The sequence below is a fragment of the Tachypleus tridentatus genome, chromosome 11 (assembly GCF_004210375.1).
Source record: "Tachypleus tridentatus isolate NWPU-2018 chromosome 11, ASM421037v1, whole genome shotgun sequence".
Lineage (NCBI taxonomy): Eukaryota > Metazoa > Arthropoda > Merostomata > Xiphosura > Limulidae > Tachypleus > Tachypleus tridentatus.
The window spans coordinates 62,041,596-62,058,813 of NC_134835.1; the positions used below are offsets into that span (position 1 = coordinate 62,041,596).

The window sequence follows — 17,218 nt, forward strand, 5'->3', positions numbered from 1 at the left end:
TTTGTGTTTTGTGAAACACGAAGAAGATTAATGAACAAGTTAATTAAAAGGAAATGACCCATGGTGTAGTCTCCAACATTCGGCGCCTTCATTCTTTGGCCACAAAATAATGTTATTTCTATGTCTCATTTTTCTTACAAGTTATTGTTTTGATGTGACACAAGAAAATTACATGACGTTTAGAAGCGACAGGCGTATTAACATGGTTAATTTTAAAATTATAAACAACACGGGAAAGTTAACACTAATTCTCAGTTTAAATTAACTCATTTTTCTAATTGTCATATGTTAAACCATACTGCAGTAGGTTGACCAATTTTCTCTAAAGTTTGACTCCGCTTTCATATATGTGTTGCTGAAAGAGTTTTTGTAATTAAGATAGTCACTTAAGTATGCTGTCATTCAGTGACTACCATTATGTCATGCTAATATTATGTGCCGTGATTTAGTGACTACCATTATGTCATGTTAATATTATGTGCTGTCATTCAGTGACTACCATTATGTCATGTTAATATTATGTGCCGTGATTCAGTGACTACCATTATGTCATGTAAATATTATGTGCTGTGATTCAGTGACTACCATTATGTCATGTTAATATTATGTGCTGTCATTCACTGACTACCATTATGTCATGTTAATATTATGTGCCGTGATTCAGTGACTACCATTATGTCATGTTAATATTATGTGCCGTGATTCAGTGACTACCATTATGTCATGTTATTCCGTGATTCAGTGACTACCATTATGTCATGTTAATATTATGTGCCGTGATTCAGTGACTACCATTATGTCATGTTAATATTATGTGCCGTGATTCAGTGACTAACATTATGCCATGTTAATATTATGTGCCGTGATTCAGTGACTACCATTGTCATCTTAACATTATGTGCTGTGATTCAGTAACTAATGTTACACCACGTTAATATTAAGTGTTGTGATTCAGTATCAACAATATGTGCCGTGATTCAGTAACTAATGTTACACCACGTTAACATTATGTGTTGTGATTCAGTATCCAACATTATGTCATGTTAACATTGTGCTTTGAGTTAGTATCCAACATTATGTCATGTTAACATTGTGCTTTGAGTCAGTATCCAACATTGTGTCATGTTAACATTGTGCTTTGAGTCAGTATCCAACATTGTGTCATGTTAACATTGTGCTTTGAGTCAGTATCCAACATTGTCGTGTTAACATTGTGTGCCATGAGTCAGTGTTCAACATTATACCATGTTAAAACTGTGTGCCATGACTGAGTATCCAACATTATGTCGTGTTAAAACTGTGTGCCATCACTCAGTGTTTAGAATTATATGATGTTATTATCTCGTTCATTTCATAATTTTACTGTTAGAATATCTACAAATTTATCTATTTCAGTTTGAACTACTTTAAAGGTATCAATAAGACTGCCTGACTTTTTGCAGTTGATAGCTACTTTGTGGAGTGAGTTATGAAATTTGACACTTTCAGCTTGAAATAAGAGGAAGTGGTTGCGTCTAATGATAAGATAATCTTGACATAAACGACTTTCAATTCATGTTGTGGGTGAAAAATAAAAAAAAACATTAGTACTTCCTTAAGCACAAACAATCCCAACCGATTCGGACGACCGCCGGTTCGGTGTGAAGCAGCCGAACTGGAGAACTCCAGTCCCGTTTTTTTTGTTTTTTTTTTGTCTTCCTAGAATTTGACATTTCATCTGGCGACGTCGTTGAATGCATAACCTTAAAACTGAGACAGTCAGACATCACAACTAAAGCATATAGTCTATAAAAACCCACACAACAACCTCTATCTACTCATGTATCTCATGTCTGTAGAAACCGTCAATGTAAAACTTTTTTTTATTCTCGTAGCTGATGATTTAGTAATAAGCCGCCATGTAGTTCTTTAAAAGCAAACAAATTTCGGTAAATTATTTTTATTATTTCTCCTCTTTGCACAATGAGGAAGAAATGAGGTTCTTTCTGCTTTTCAGCTCTTCAGTTACATAGCAACGTATTTATATAATTTTTGTTGCTCACCAGGTAGCGCACTGTTTGGTTGGGTGACATTACACGTATAAGAGTTTTAATTATTGTCGTATATTTTGATAATCCTACATAAGGTCATTTCTATAGCCAATATCAAGTTTTTTTTACACTGTCGTGTGTGCTGGATGTGGCCCGGCATGACCCAGTGATTAAGGCATTCGACTTGTAATCTGAGGGTCGTAGGTTCGAGGCCCGGTCACACCGAACATGCTCGCCCTTTCATCCGTGGGGGTGATATAATGTGACGGTCAATCCCATTATTAGTCGGTAAAAGAGTAGCCCAAGAGTTGGCGGTGGATGGTGATGACTAGCTGCCTTCCCTCTAGTCTTATACTGCTAAATTAAGGACGGTTAGCGCAGACAGCCCTCGTGTAGCTTTGCACGAACTTCAAGCCATACTTATGCTGGATAGACAGAACTGATTCATTGTAGTAGTCATTTTACATCGTAACAAATGACTTTTTTGTAACTTGTAGGAATATTTTTACACTTCAGATAATACTGAAACAAACATAAAAGCATTTGGAAAACTTTCTTTTTTTCCCCCCTGGTTAGACTATAGCATAAGTAGCATGGGAGGGCAATTTAATTGAGTGCAAGCTAAAAGTAAATAAGGAATGTTTAATATAGAAGAGGATTTGGTTTGCTCTTTGCTTAAAGCTATACGAAGAATATTTGCGCTAGCCATCCCTAATTTAGAGGTGTAAGACTAGAGGAAAAGTCGACATCACCAACTTCTAATTTTTGGGCTACTCTTTTACCAACGAATATTTGGATTAAACGTAACATTATAACGCCCCCACGGCTGAAAGCATGTTTGGTGTGAAACAGGTTCGAAGCTGCGGCTCTCAGATTACGAGTCGAGTGCCCTAACCACTTGGCCATGGAAGGGCTATAAAATATTCACAATAAATACAAACCTGCAATGTGATTCATATAGAACATGTCCTAGCGCTAATAAAAAGTATGATACGCCTTACATACATGAAAAAAATGTTCGATTTCTTTGCCCTGATAGCAACATATTTTTCCCTTCTCTAAATATCGATATTCGTGGTTTTATCATGTAAAGACTTTTAACAACAGAAAAGTTACTTGTATCGTCACCAAACTAACAACGTTATTACGACGCCCTTTCAGTTTGTGTTACAAATTTTAATTTTAAACTAATTTATTATTCTTGTCTTCCAACTGGATGTGTTAGTCCCGTGAGACAGATAAAACTGTTGATGTGATAACGTCGAAGCTTATGACATAAATCCCAAAACTTTATTCGTGACTTTATTTTCTTAACTAACACTTAATATATGGCGTATGTGTGTGTGGAACGCTTGCTGAAATACGTAGATTCAGAACCATTAAGTAATAAAATGAAATATTGCAGCCACGTGATAAGTAACGGAACCTTTGGTGGAATTAATGTATGGGTTATATACCCGTACTTTAAATCAAGTATTTTTTGTCTATAGCTACACATTCAATAAAAACACCAGTAAGTTACAGCATTGTTTTACTTAACACGTTATTCTGTTTGTGAACCCCGAATATCACTTACTGAACGACCTACTATTACAAAGAAACATTTATTAATATTTAGTCATATGAATAATCTTGGATATGAGTTACGACTCCTGGTGGTGTGCCAAAAACAAAATATGGTCTTAAAAGGTATACCTTATATTGATGCAGTTTGTGTTTTTGTATTTATGCAAGCATGCCCAACTAATTCCTTCCACAGTTCTGGAGCTAACAGGATCAAACGTCATAGGCGTCTCGGAGCACTCTTAACTACACGGCAAAATCTTTCTACCAGTAAGGGTTAAATACCCTTGAAAGATAATCTAGGTACGGTGAAGGTTGACTATTAGGTTTTCAGGGTTATTCAAACTGAATGTGCCATCAGATTTTTCCCTTTCTTGTTCCAAGAGTGCAGTGTTTAGTTTTGTATTTATCTCTTATAATTTTCACAGTTTTGTAGCTAGCAGAACAAAACTTGCCATCGGACTTGGGGTGGTCTTGGTGTTGTCCTTATCTGTACGACATAATGGGGTAAGGGGATTCAGGCTATCTGAGCCAGAATATGGTAGGATTTGAATGTTATTGGCCCCCTTTGGAATTCTGGGGACGCCATGTTTGAACCTATCTTCATGCCCCTTCTGAAAAACTAGCACGATCAAATCTGTCACTTCTATCGATGTGCCACAGGCCTTAACCCTTAAACGGCAGCCATCATCAGTTAATGCTACTACTGACAACATTCTCGTTGTGTAAGGGTTAATTACCGAGCTAATCTTTGGTTAGACATCTCTTGGGGTACCATAGAAGCAAATGGGGATAACGGGGGAGCTAAATCGGTTTTTTGGATATCACGAGAAGCCCTTTGAACCTCACAGTGGAGTGCAGGAATTTCATTCCAGTTTAGGTTGTGTCTCATAAAGCAACGTGTTGAGCATGCACCCGAGTGCAGCTAAGGGTTTGAAACAACAAAAACTTACGAAGGATTAAAGTACAGTAAGACCCCGCTTTAAGCTGATTCGTTACAGAGATTTTGTTTCATTGAGAGATTTTTTTTTCACGACAAAGAAAAACAAAATTATGAAAGTCTATAACTCTTTGAACACTACTTTTCCAAACTAATTAATGGTAGTGGTGCACTTAATTATTTAATAAAATAATGACCAAAGAACATGAATGCAGACAATGCTCCGAAACTGTCACGATTTTTCTGTCGTTTCTAGCGACACAATATGAACCGTTAAAATGTCGTCCATCCACACAGTGCTGATATCGTGGGAAAGAAAATGTACTTAGGAAGAGATCTACAAGTCTCTGCATAATATAATATGTGATTTGATAAACCACAACCTTGCTTGTCTATTGATTTTAACTTATAGTCGTAAAGGTAAGAGAGAACAACATGTATTGACAAATCATGGGGGCCAGGCATGGCCAAGCGTGTTAAGGCGTGCGACTCGTAATCTGTGTGTTTTTCATTTAGCAAAGCCACAAAGGGCTATCTGCTCAGCCCACCGAGGGGAATCGAACCCCTGATTTTAGCGTTGTAAATCCGGAGACATACCGCTGTACTGGCGGGCGGCTCGTAATCTGAAGGTCGCGGTTTCGCATCCCGGTCGCGCCAAACATGCTCGCCCTTTCAGCTGTGGGGGCGTTATAATGTGACGGTTAATCCCACTATTCGTTGGTATAAGAGTAGCCCAAGAGTTGGCGGTGATGACTAGCTGCCTTCCCTCTAGTCTTACACTGCTAAAATAGGGACGGCTAGCACAGATAGCCCTCGAGTAGCTTTGTGCGAAATTCTAAAACAAACAGACAAATCATGGAAAACAGGATTTGATACGTGGGCGTAGCAGGTGGGGTTCGATTTTCTATTTGATGGTTCTGTAACCAAATAAGATTCTAATAATGTAATAAAAATTTGCTTTTTTTAATAGCGGTAACGATATTATAGTAAGTAATTTATTTTAAATTTACCAATACCTAAATAAAGCGCTTGTACAGCATTTACAGATAAGAAACTATATCTTCAGTTACGTGTATGTAATGTTGAAAAGATCATGTTTAGAGCTGATTTGTTTAAAGCTCTGCTCTCAGGAAACCTTTTTTATCGCTAAATGTGGTATTATTGTACATAATTATTTTCGTAGAAGTAGGTTGTTAAATCATCTATTTTGGTCTGCATGATTGTTTGTTTGTTTTGAATTTTGCGCAAAGCTACTCAAGGGCTATCTGCTCTAGCCGTCCCTAATTCAGCAGTGTAAGACTAGAGGGAAGGCAGCTAGTCATCACCACCCACCGCCAACGCTTGGACTACTCTTTTACCAACGATAGTGGGATTGACCGTCACATAAAAACGCCTCCACGGCAGAAAGGACGACCATATTTGTTGCGACGGGGATTCGAACGCCTTAACTCACCTGGCCATGCCGGACCTGGTCTGCATGAAATGTTGTACATAATTTCAGGGTTTATTGTTTTAAGCTGCCAAGGAAAGGCTATACATGTTGGCCAACAGAAAAGGCTATCAAATCATAAAGACTTTGTTTTTTTGCTGGATTTCGCGCTAAACTACTTTAAGGTTATTTACGCTAGCTGTCCCTAATTTAGCAATGTAAGACTAGAGGGAAGAGAGCTAGTCATCGCCACCCACCGCTAACTATTGGGCTTCTCTTTTACCAATGAAGAGTGGATCGAACATTACATTATAACGCCCCTACGGCTAAAAGGGCGAGCATGCTTGGTGTGACGGGGATTCGAATTTGCGACTCTCAGATTTTCAGTCGAGTGCACTAATCACCTAGTCATGCCGGGCCAGTTTGAAGGAACCCAAACTGCACATGCTTGTTCGTGTTGCTAGTATTACAGGAAATATGAAATTCATGGTTAAAAAACAACAACAAAATGTTTTAGATTGTATATGTGATGTTACAGTTGAGATATAGCTACATGTACAGAAGAAGAAATCTAGGCTTATGGGAAAGCTGACGTACGTGTATATACATACCACTTTAACATACCGTCATTTACTTGTTTTACCCCTTAAATTATCAGTTCCATATAACATAGCAGTTATGGGTTTTCAGGTAAAAAGTGCACACCATTTTGTAATCATATTGTTAGTTTACTTTCGGTTTGTATAATCGCTGACTTCCAAGCAGCGACACCTGACGGTGCTAAATAGAGCTCGCACCCGATATAAAAGTTTAATTTAAGAATAAGACTTTTACTTTAGATCTTAAAGCTTTGAGTCGTATTATATTTGATAATTCGGTGAATGATTGTCTCAGAATATTAAATAATAAACTGTGACGTCGGTGCTTTACACAGGTCTTTCTGTAACATTGCTTTACTTATTCCAATATATAAAATAGACATAGAGATAACTCGAGTTCTTAGAGTTGTTTCGTATCTTTAAGGGGCACTGACATGGCCTTGTGGTTAGTGTGTTCGGCTGCTGATCAGAACGTTCAATGTTCGAGCCACGATGTATCGTTAAACACGCTCCTAAGATTTAATTGTAGCGGAGGTTATAACTGTGATAGCCAATCCTAATATTCGCTTAAAAATAGGCGTGTAAGAGACGGGTGCTACTAACTGATTGCTTTCCTTCTGTTCAGCAGTTTAAAAAATCTAAATCCCAAAAGTATATATATTTGATATACTCTTGATTTTACTGAAATGCAATGTGCTTGATCTCAAACAAATGTTATGACCAAGGGAGTAACGAATCACAACGAATTAACAATAACTAACTCATTTCACTATGAAACTAAGGTTTGTGTTTGACGTGAGTTTAGGTTCGCTTGCTCATTAAATAAAGAAAAAAACATTTAAAAAAAAGGAAGTGTAAAAATGGCTGATATTAACCCTTCATAAACAGTGCAAACAAGATAGTAGGAGTAGCATTTGCACCACCCTTACATAATAATAGCACATAGTAGAATGTTAACACAAAAATATAGAATAAAGTAAACTTAGTTGTGATTAAATAGTTATATATATATATATATATACTGTAATACGTTAGTTACTTCCTGTTCAAATGCCATTCCTGCTCCTGCTGTCTTGCTTGTATTGTTTTTGAAGGACTAATGTTATCTATTACCACATTCACTTCCTTTTTTGGAAGGTATTTTTCTTTATTTATTTCTTTTTTAATGCAGTGTTTCGATACGCATAGGAAGGTTACATTTATAACCAGGTTCTTCATACAGTGAGGTTCCAACTGTAATATTTATTGTTTATCTATTACTAGCTGGTAATTCCTGTTTCATCCTGTACTTCATTTTTTAAATGAATACCATATTTATGTAAAAAAACTAACTTTAAGGGGTAATGATAACATCGTTTACACTATAATTATAAATTTTTTAAACATTACTACTGATTAATACTTATATAAGTGGATACTCTGTTTGAAACTGTGTCACCTCAGTGAATTTGATTGACAATACTGATTTGGTTTTGAGTTATTATGTAACAAAAAAGTATAAGAAAGAAGAACAAGTTATTCAAACTTTTTGTTATGATATTTACAGACGTTACCAGAACTTCTGACTTAATTACTACATAGATATTATTATGAAAGGAAACAATTACGAACTATTGAAAAGATATTTAAAATGTCTTAATAAATAATCAATGCTACCATTTGTCTGATAAAATTGTCCAAGAAATGAACAAGACAAACTTTAAAAAAAAGTTCTGTTTTATCTTGTTTTTGTAACAAATGAATCCTAAACAACACGAAGTTTGAAAACAGCTATTTGTAGGGTAATAAATTTATTTCTTACAACATTTCGTCTCTGACAGTGAGACATGATCACGTACAACAGCAAACCAATGAATTATGACGTTGGTTTTACTGGCATCTTTAACAGTTCAATTTTATTCTTGACATAAAGAAACGTTGATTTGTATAAACGTTGTTCTGTTTATCAACCTGCGGTGTCACATAGTTGACGTGAAAACCGCAACCAAAACCGGCATTCACCTTTCCTACATCCAGCGTTTCTGTTTAGCACGTGACTGTGTCCAGGTAGGGAATTTCCCACCATTGGCCACCCGGAGAAAGCTCCATTCTTGACATACCACCCGGAGGGAACCGTATGTCTGCCGGATGGCATGTTTCAACTAGTCGGTGTTTGCCCGCCACCTCCTTTATTCCATTTTTTTTTTTATACTACACTCTCCACAAGGGCTCGTGACTGAATCCTCACAACCGTCGTGTTGGGTGGGAGTTTTGGGAGGGGCACTTTGCCGCAGCGATGAAATTTTTAACCAAATTAGGACTCAGATCGAAGCCTGCAAAAAGTGGCTTCCGCTGAAAATACGAGAAGAGCGAAAGTTTCTTTGTGAGTGGATTATAAAGTTTTCGGTGTAAGTAGTGCTTGGAAAAATTATGTGTTTCTTAAGATCAACTTAGATCCTTGAATGCATGTGAATATACACTGTGTTTGTAAAAACGAGTACAAATATTTGAAAATTCACAATAATTAACTGAACCATTTAAAATTGAGGAATGTACGAAAGTAAATCTCGGAGGGTGTAAAACTTGTAAATGTTTAAAATTTTTGAATTTCGCGCATAGCTACACGAGGGCTTTATGCGCTAGGCGTCCCTAATTTAGCAGTGTAAGACTACAGGGAAGGCAGCTAGTCATCATCACCCGCCCCCAACTCTTGGGCTACTCTTTTACCAACGAATAGTGGGATTGATCATACCACTATAACGCCCTCGCCACCGAAAGGGTGACCATGTTTTGTGTGACTGGGATTCAAACTAGAGATACTCAAATTACGTGTCGAGTGCCCTAATCATCTGGCCATAGCGGATCTGAATCTTCAGTTTTTCAACTTTAAATACACGTATCATCGAAAAGTAACCCTAAACGAAGCACTTTACTAAAACTTTTTAACGCACTTTGTTGTGATATTTTATAGTTTGCGTTTCAGTCACGATTACACTGTTAATGTTTTTACACACACGCATAATTGTGTTATGGCGCTTATGAATATTAATAAAAACATAATGGAAGTTAATTTTATACATTTTGTTTTTGAAAGCATTTGTTTAAAGTTTCTTTAAAGTTGGAGCACTGCAAGTCAAGATAATAAACAAATAACTAAACACAATAATAAATAATACAAAATGAAAGTTTGAAAAGTAGCTGTATTATTATTATTTATTGTTTAAACACGAGAATGCTATCCACTTAATAGAAGCGAAAATATTTTTGTGAAAGAATCCACCTGGCCCGGTATGGCCAGATGGGTTAAGGCGTGCGCTTCGTAATCTAAGGGTCGTGGGTTCGCATCCCCATCGCACCAAACATGCTCGCCTTTTCAGCTGTGGGGGTGTTACAATGTTACGCTCAATCCCACTATTCGTTGATGAAAGAGTAGCCCAAGAGTTGGCGGTGGCTGGTGATGACTAGCTGCCTTCCCTCTAGTCTTACACTGCTAAATTAGGGACGGCTAGCATAGGTAGCCCTCGAGTAGCTTTGCGCGAAATTAAACAAACAAACAAACAAGAATCCACTTCATTAAAAAGTGCAATAATAAACCGAGCCAGAAACGTAACTAACATGAATATCTTGATACAGCTGTGGCAAAGATTGTTGTGAACAAACCGGACTAGTGTAATTATCGAATTTTAGGTTGGTTGACTACATTTGCACAACAAAATTATATGTTTGTTGTTGTTTTTTAGAGCAAAGCTACCTTGAACTAACTGCTGTGTTCACCGCGGGGGTATCGAACTCTGGACTTTTGCGCTGAAAGTTGTAGACCTGTCGCTGTTCCACTGGCGGGTCAAAAACAAGGATCTAAAGGTGAAGAGTTCTAATAAAACCTGCTCATTTTTAAACATTCGCACGCAAATGTACTTGTAATGCTTCACTTAGGCTTCGTAGCACCATTTCATCGTATAAGTTATATTTCGGCGCAGTGTTAGAAAGGTTAGAGAATACAGTGGTTTCTTTATATTGCTCCAGTAATAAATTTCAAAACGTGTATCATTACTGCTCTTACATTGTTCTTCTGTTATAGTACTTCTTTGTTATGTTCATTCGCACTATTTCTTCTCACGAATTGTAATATTAAAAATTGGGTTTCGAAACACATCTCTCATGAGCATTGTGTAGCTTTACTCTCAACAACAATTAATTATAAGGAGATAAAATGTAATTTTTACAGGATGACCTTTTTAACCATCCAACCACCCCAGTAAGAAATGTGTAAGTACTTTACAGTATCGTGTTGAGATTACTATTGCAATGTTAAAAAAGAAAGAACCTCCTAGTGGAATAGCGGTACAGATAGCCCTTTGTGTAGCTTTATGCTCAAATACAAACAAACAAAAAGAAGAGTTTATTTATGTCTTCGGGAACTGAATTACTAATAACTGGAAGGGCTCGTTTAATATATTAACAGTATTTCAAGAAGTACAGAAGCTCATTTCAAATATTCGTGCAAATGTAATCGAGGACTAACTGTGCTAGTCTTCCCTAATTTTAAAATGATAAGTTAGAGCTTGCTTGTTTTATGAATTTCGTGTAAAGCTACACAAGGGCTATTTGCTCTAGCCGTCCCTAATTTAACACACCGCCAACTCTTAGACTACTCTTTTACCAACGAATAGTGGAAATTACCGTCACATAATAACGTCACCACGGCTGAAGGAGCGAGCATATTTGGTGTGACGAGGATTCGAACTTGCGACTCTCAGAAGTCTAGTCTGAGCCTAGTGGGGATGCAGGTGGTTACCATCAACCACTGTCAACTCTAGTACTGCTCTAATCGAATAATGAAATTTGAGCTTCATTTTCATAACACATCTATGCCACAAAAATACAGATAGCAATTTTGATGTAATGGGGTACGAACCATAGACCCTCGGATCTACAGTTCTGCACGTTAAGCACTGAGTCGGAACAGAAACAAAACTTTTGTTCTGGCCTTACATGGCCAGGTGATTAGGGTGCTCGACTCGCAATCTGTAGGTAGTGGGTTGGAATCCCCGTCCCACCAAATATGTTAGCCCTTTCGACCGTGGGGCTTTATAAAGTGACGGTCAATCCCGCTGTTCGTCAATAAAAGAGTAGTCAAATGGGTGGTGATTACTAGCTGCCTTCCCTCCAGTCTCACACTGCCAAATTAGGAACGGCTAGTGGGGTAGCCCTTGTGTAGCTTTGAGCGAAATTCAAATCAAACCAAATTTTGTCCTACAACGCTGTTGTTAGCTATTACACAAAGAAACAAAGGCTTTATTTTAAGATACCATGTTGACTCCTACAAGAGCAAATGTGTTGATCTAAAATGCTGTCGTTAGGCGCTACACAAAGACGCTGTGGTGGCTAATACTTGTTTGTTTGTTTGTGGAATTTCGCACAAAGCTACTCGAGGGCTATCTGTGCTAGCCGTCCCTAATTTAGCAGTGTAAGACGAGAGGGAAGGCAGCTAGTCATCACCGCCCACCGCCAACACTGGGGTATTCTTTTACCAACGAAAAGTGGGATTTACCGTCACATTATAACGCCCCCACGGCTGGGAGGGCAAGCATGTTTAGCGCGACGCGGGCGCGAACCCGCGACCCTCGGATTACGAGTCGCACGCCTTACGCGCTTGGCCATGCCAGGCCCCGGTGGCTAATACAAACGTCCAAGCAAAATTTTAATATATTTTATCGGAACTTGAAAAAATAAAGTAAATTGATTTTGACATAAGTAAAAACTAAGACATTTGAGTAACAATTACGGATAAAAGTTTTCTTTGAGAAAAAAGTGACCATTTTGACCGCGCATCCCTGAGGTTAGAATGAATGACCATTTATTCAGAATAAGAACATCAGCAACTGTAGTGGGTGTTGCTTGGGTGGTCTTTTTCTGCTGTTATAAAATAGAGAGGCGGTGTTGAAACTTGCATGGATTTGGAATAATACATTAGTTAATAACTTTATGTTCAGATATAATACCTATGTACTTCTCATTTTGCCACCAATCCTTATTCAACGAAAACCATTCGTTGTATCGTCATGTTGGTGGAACTATTCGTGAAGAAGATAGATTTTAGAAGTTAATGTACCGCTAGCCTAACGATTTCCTTTTACTGAATAATTTAAAATATATCACTGACGTTTGCCTCTGTATCAAGTTATAGTTTCAATAATATATGAGACAGTTTTAAGAGCTCCAATGTTATTACTGTTCTAGTTTTGAACTTTGATTTATAATCCTTAAGCCATGTTATTATACTTTTCTAAAGATGTAAATAAAGTCAGTCGTCGAGGGTAATTAACTTCAGTAACATTATTATTTTTTCGAAGACTGGTGCCAGGATGATTTTTTTTATCCAACATTAACTCTGGTCTTACATGTTTTATAAGACGTGTCACAACGATAAGTTTTTTCGTTGTACATAATACTCTGTATAAATATTAAATGTGACTTTTGAAATTGTATTTTATATCATGAGCATTCCTTCAAAATCCAGTTTATATGACATCTCATTCGGGCTTAAAGGGTGTTGGATATCAGCTGTGCTTGAAAACTAAGAAATTGTGGTACTTCTACTTGTCAAACTTTGACATAGGATCATAGTACTCGTCGTTTGGAATGATTTGATGAGCATATCGGAATGCTGTCGTTTACTAGATAAAGTTAAGATAAAATCTGAATTATCAAAGTATTTATTATTTTTCTTTTTAAAGTATGTGTAGTTCGAACTGGTGTATTTCAGAAATATCATGAGTGAAAGCATTAATTTACAAACGATAAAGATATTTATTACTTTTCCTACATTCTCATCAAGCCTGGCATGGTCAGGTGGTTAGTGCACTCGACTCGTAATCTGAGGGTCACGGGTTCGAATCCCCGTCCCACCGAACATGCTCGTCCTTTCAGCTGTAGGAGCATTATAATGTTACAATCAGTCCCAATATTTGTTGGTAAAAGAGTAGCCCAAGAGTTGGCGGTGGGTAGTGATGACTAGCTGCTTTCCCTTTAGTCCGTCACTGTTAAATTAGGGGTAGCTAGCACAGATAGCCCTCGTGTAGCTTTGCGCGAAACTCAAACAAATTAAACCATTTTCGTCGAGGGTTTAAAGTTACTGGATGTTAGGAATGCGACACTAGAAAAAGCAGTACTCGCCCGTACTGCAAATTGTTTCTGCCTTATTAGCATTTTCTTCGTTGCCAAAGGGAGATTAGAGAATTGGATCAGTGTCAATTGACCTTGTCTCGACTTGATGCAAGGGACACTTGTCTGGGAACGACGCAGACAAGGAGTCCATATTTACCTGTTAGCTTGACTTAGCTAGGGAGTCAACATCAATTTTCTGCTTGATCGAGCCAAACAGCTTTAGAACAGGAATCGCTAAGAATACTGAAATATTATCTCATCAGATATTGCTGGTGGCAAGTTGATGTCTTATCTAATCCGCCATTGGTAACTGCGCGGTATTTTGTCCATGTCTTATCTTATTTTTTAGTGGTTTGATGATACCATGCTTTGAGGTCTATTTCGCTAGTGTTGCATATTATTGCTCTAATCACCTGGCATGTTTTAAAGTATCTTTTGTTACATTATTCGTAACATGTTAATGTTCTGCAAATTGCTAGTACTGTTCATATTTTGGTTTTAGAAATATTTTCGTTTTAAGTTAGCATTTCCCTTTTTCGCTTGCAGAGATTTTTTTTATTAACGTGGTAAAATATAGTTACGTACCAAACCATTTTGTGTTCTGTTGAAACATATTACAATCATTGTATAACTTCAAAACTATAAAGATGAAGCAACAACATGAAGCAACGACCAGAGATTCAACTTTAACAACTTGGTGACAAAAGGTTAAAACACCTACTGAAATTAGTTCTAGTTTTACGTTTTCAATTAAAATACTTAAATAACAGCAGCTGAGCCATTTAGAAGGTGCCTTAAAATACTTATTGTCATTCGATGTATCAATACTTTATTTTTTAAGATCTTGTTAATTGTCAGTGATATTCACTATCATTAAAATTCAAACATTACCGATAACAGTAGAATTACGTTTTTATATGGTTACAGTCCCTACTGATTGATTTAACGAAATTTGTTCTTAGTTAGCACATCCCACGAATATTATTCATGAACTTCACTTGCCAGATAAGATATATTTGGAAGGATGTTCCGGTTATCTTGCACATCAGATAAGACCAGCAGTTGGCGACATTTCGTTATTGGTGGCAACAGTGAAACGTTACTTTCTCGTTCCCAGCATCCTGAAGTCTCCATTACGGTTTCCTCATTGCTAATGTCTTGTGAAGTTTACTAGCAATAGTGATATTAAATCACACCTTTGAAGCTAGGAAGTATTCATACAGTAAATTCTTAGGTAAGCGGCGCTAAAGGTACTGAAGTTTATTCATTAAACATCTGGAAATTACCCTATTTACTGTTCCCACGATATCGTAGCGCCCCCTACAGTGATTACGTATGACCTCAGTGTCACTGCGTGACCTGCTCACGTTGTCTAGGGGTAGTCGAGGGAGAAAAACGAAAAGTCATCCCTCAGGCCGTTGTAGAAAAAACAAAGTAACTTGTGGAAATAGGTTTAAATGGTGAGTGCATCAAGTGGGTGGGATTTCTCTGATTGAAGTGGTTATCAGGTAAGATGATGGTATTATAACGGCCTCAGCCATAGATAACAATCTCAAGTCATTGAAAATAATCCCATTCGATAACTTGAACTTAAAACGTTTTCATTGGGAATCTAAATATTATACACGGAGGTTTTTTTTACGATAACTTTAAAAGTTGTCTTATATAATTGATACGAGTTGTGAATATGTTTTTATGCATAGGGGTGGTATTCAGTATTTTAAATCACCAAAATATATTTTAAACAATAAAGGAATTAATACAAAATTATTATTAAGTGAAAATGGCTGAGTTGGTTGAAATTATAGCTTTTGCTGATTTTAGGATTGCAGCTGGTTCTTTGCTTTTCAGACAGCACCAGAGTACTCATTTGGGTGCCTACTATGTCTAGTACCGTTGGACACTCAACAGCATTGCTGGGGCTCTGCCGATTATTATCACAAAATTTATTTAAAGTAATATTTTGGGTAAGCATTCCTACACATTGTGTACACACCCATGAGTAACAACAACAACACCCTACGGATAACTTTCCCTATATATATATATATACACATGGCTGAAGGAGCCGCACCTATTACAATTTCTCAATCTCTTGTCCAGCACCACAGTAAGAAATTTGAGGGCCCGGGTGCGAGAAGGTATTGGAGAGGGGAATTGAAACAAGAAACTAATGTTCTACTGATTCTCGCACATTTTTTACGGTTCCAGAAGTATGCCGGTTCACATTCACTCCTGGCATCCCCTACTGGTATAGCCCCGCTCCTGTCCTTAATTTCAACACATCTATTCTGAATTTTCTCCTGAATCCAAAACGTTCTCAGATGTTGTTACTAAGGGGTGTGTATCCTCTATGTATCTGTTTACCAAGAATAATTTATGATGCGTACTCTCGATTGCACAAAAACAAAAGTCACCATGTTTCCCGTTTCTGTTTGCATTCCAAAATGTGTAGTCTGATATTTTGTGTGCCAAACAAAGTGTCCAAATGTTTCTATACATTACGTGACGAAGAAGTTTGGAATATTTACATACAGTATCTAACTAAGAAATTTACGATGTTGAAGTGCTCTGTTGCATTAAATAAGATGAGCGTTGGGAAATTTAGTAAATATATGTTCTGGTAAGTTAATAACAAATAATTTTGTAATATTTAGGGTCTTAATGTTCTAATACTTTAATTAATGAAGAATATTGTGATATTTAGCGTCGAAATGCTTTGATATATTACGTAATAAAGAATTAAGATTGTTCAAGAAGATTTTTTTTAATACGTTACATGATAAAAATTGGTAAGATGTTTGGTAATAGTGTACACGACGTTCAACGATTCTCCGGAAGTATTATACAGGATTAGTCAGGACTGGTTAGTCTGTGAAGTGTATGCTGTTTTTTGCACAGAACAGTTATTACCTTCGTGACATTATTACACAGGTTATTATCCTTTCTCGAAATAAAGCCTGATCCGATTACATCCACAAAAGTCACACGTTCGGTCTACCGCAACGGATATACAGTAATTGTAAATACGCTCCTTGGAAGCTCGGTAAGGTCTGCATTTTATTAATTAATAATGCCCACCCCACTCACATCATAACTTCTATCACAGGGAACATGTTCAGTTATGTTCCATTCAAGTCACGGGTTCGATTCCGTAACCGAATGTTATATTGTGACGTTCAACCTTACTTTTCATGGAAAGAGCAGCCCAAGAGTGACGGTAGACGGTTTTGGCTAGATGCCTTCTGCTGGCCTGTTACTTCAAAATTAAGGACGAATAACACAGCCAGTACTTGAGTAGTTGTACGGGTAATTCAGCAAACAAACTTTTCGACCTTAAGTTGCGTGTATGAAGACTGGTATTTAGAGTGTAGTGGCTGACAAACAAACATTTCCACCTGTAATTGTGTTTATAAGGACTTATTGACAGTTTGTTGGCTGATAATTTCACTAGTTCCTGTGTTGAAGTCCACGTCAAACTCAAGGGCAGTAATATGTCAATTCATAAAGA

General features: G+C 37.2%; 1 protein-coding gene across 4 annotated transcripts in view; it reads left to right on the top strand.

Moving 5' to 3' along the window:
• Window positions 1–17,218, top strand: part of LOC143232281 (glypican-5-like) — a 108,298-nt gene that overhangs the window by 36,752 nt on the left and 54,328 nt on the right. The gene's annotated exons all lie outside the window — the stretch shown is intronic.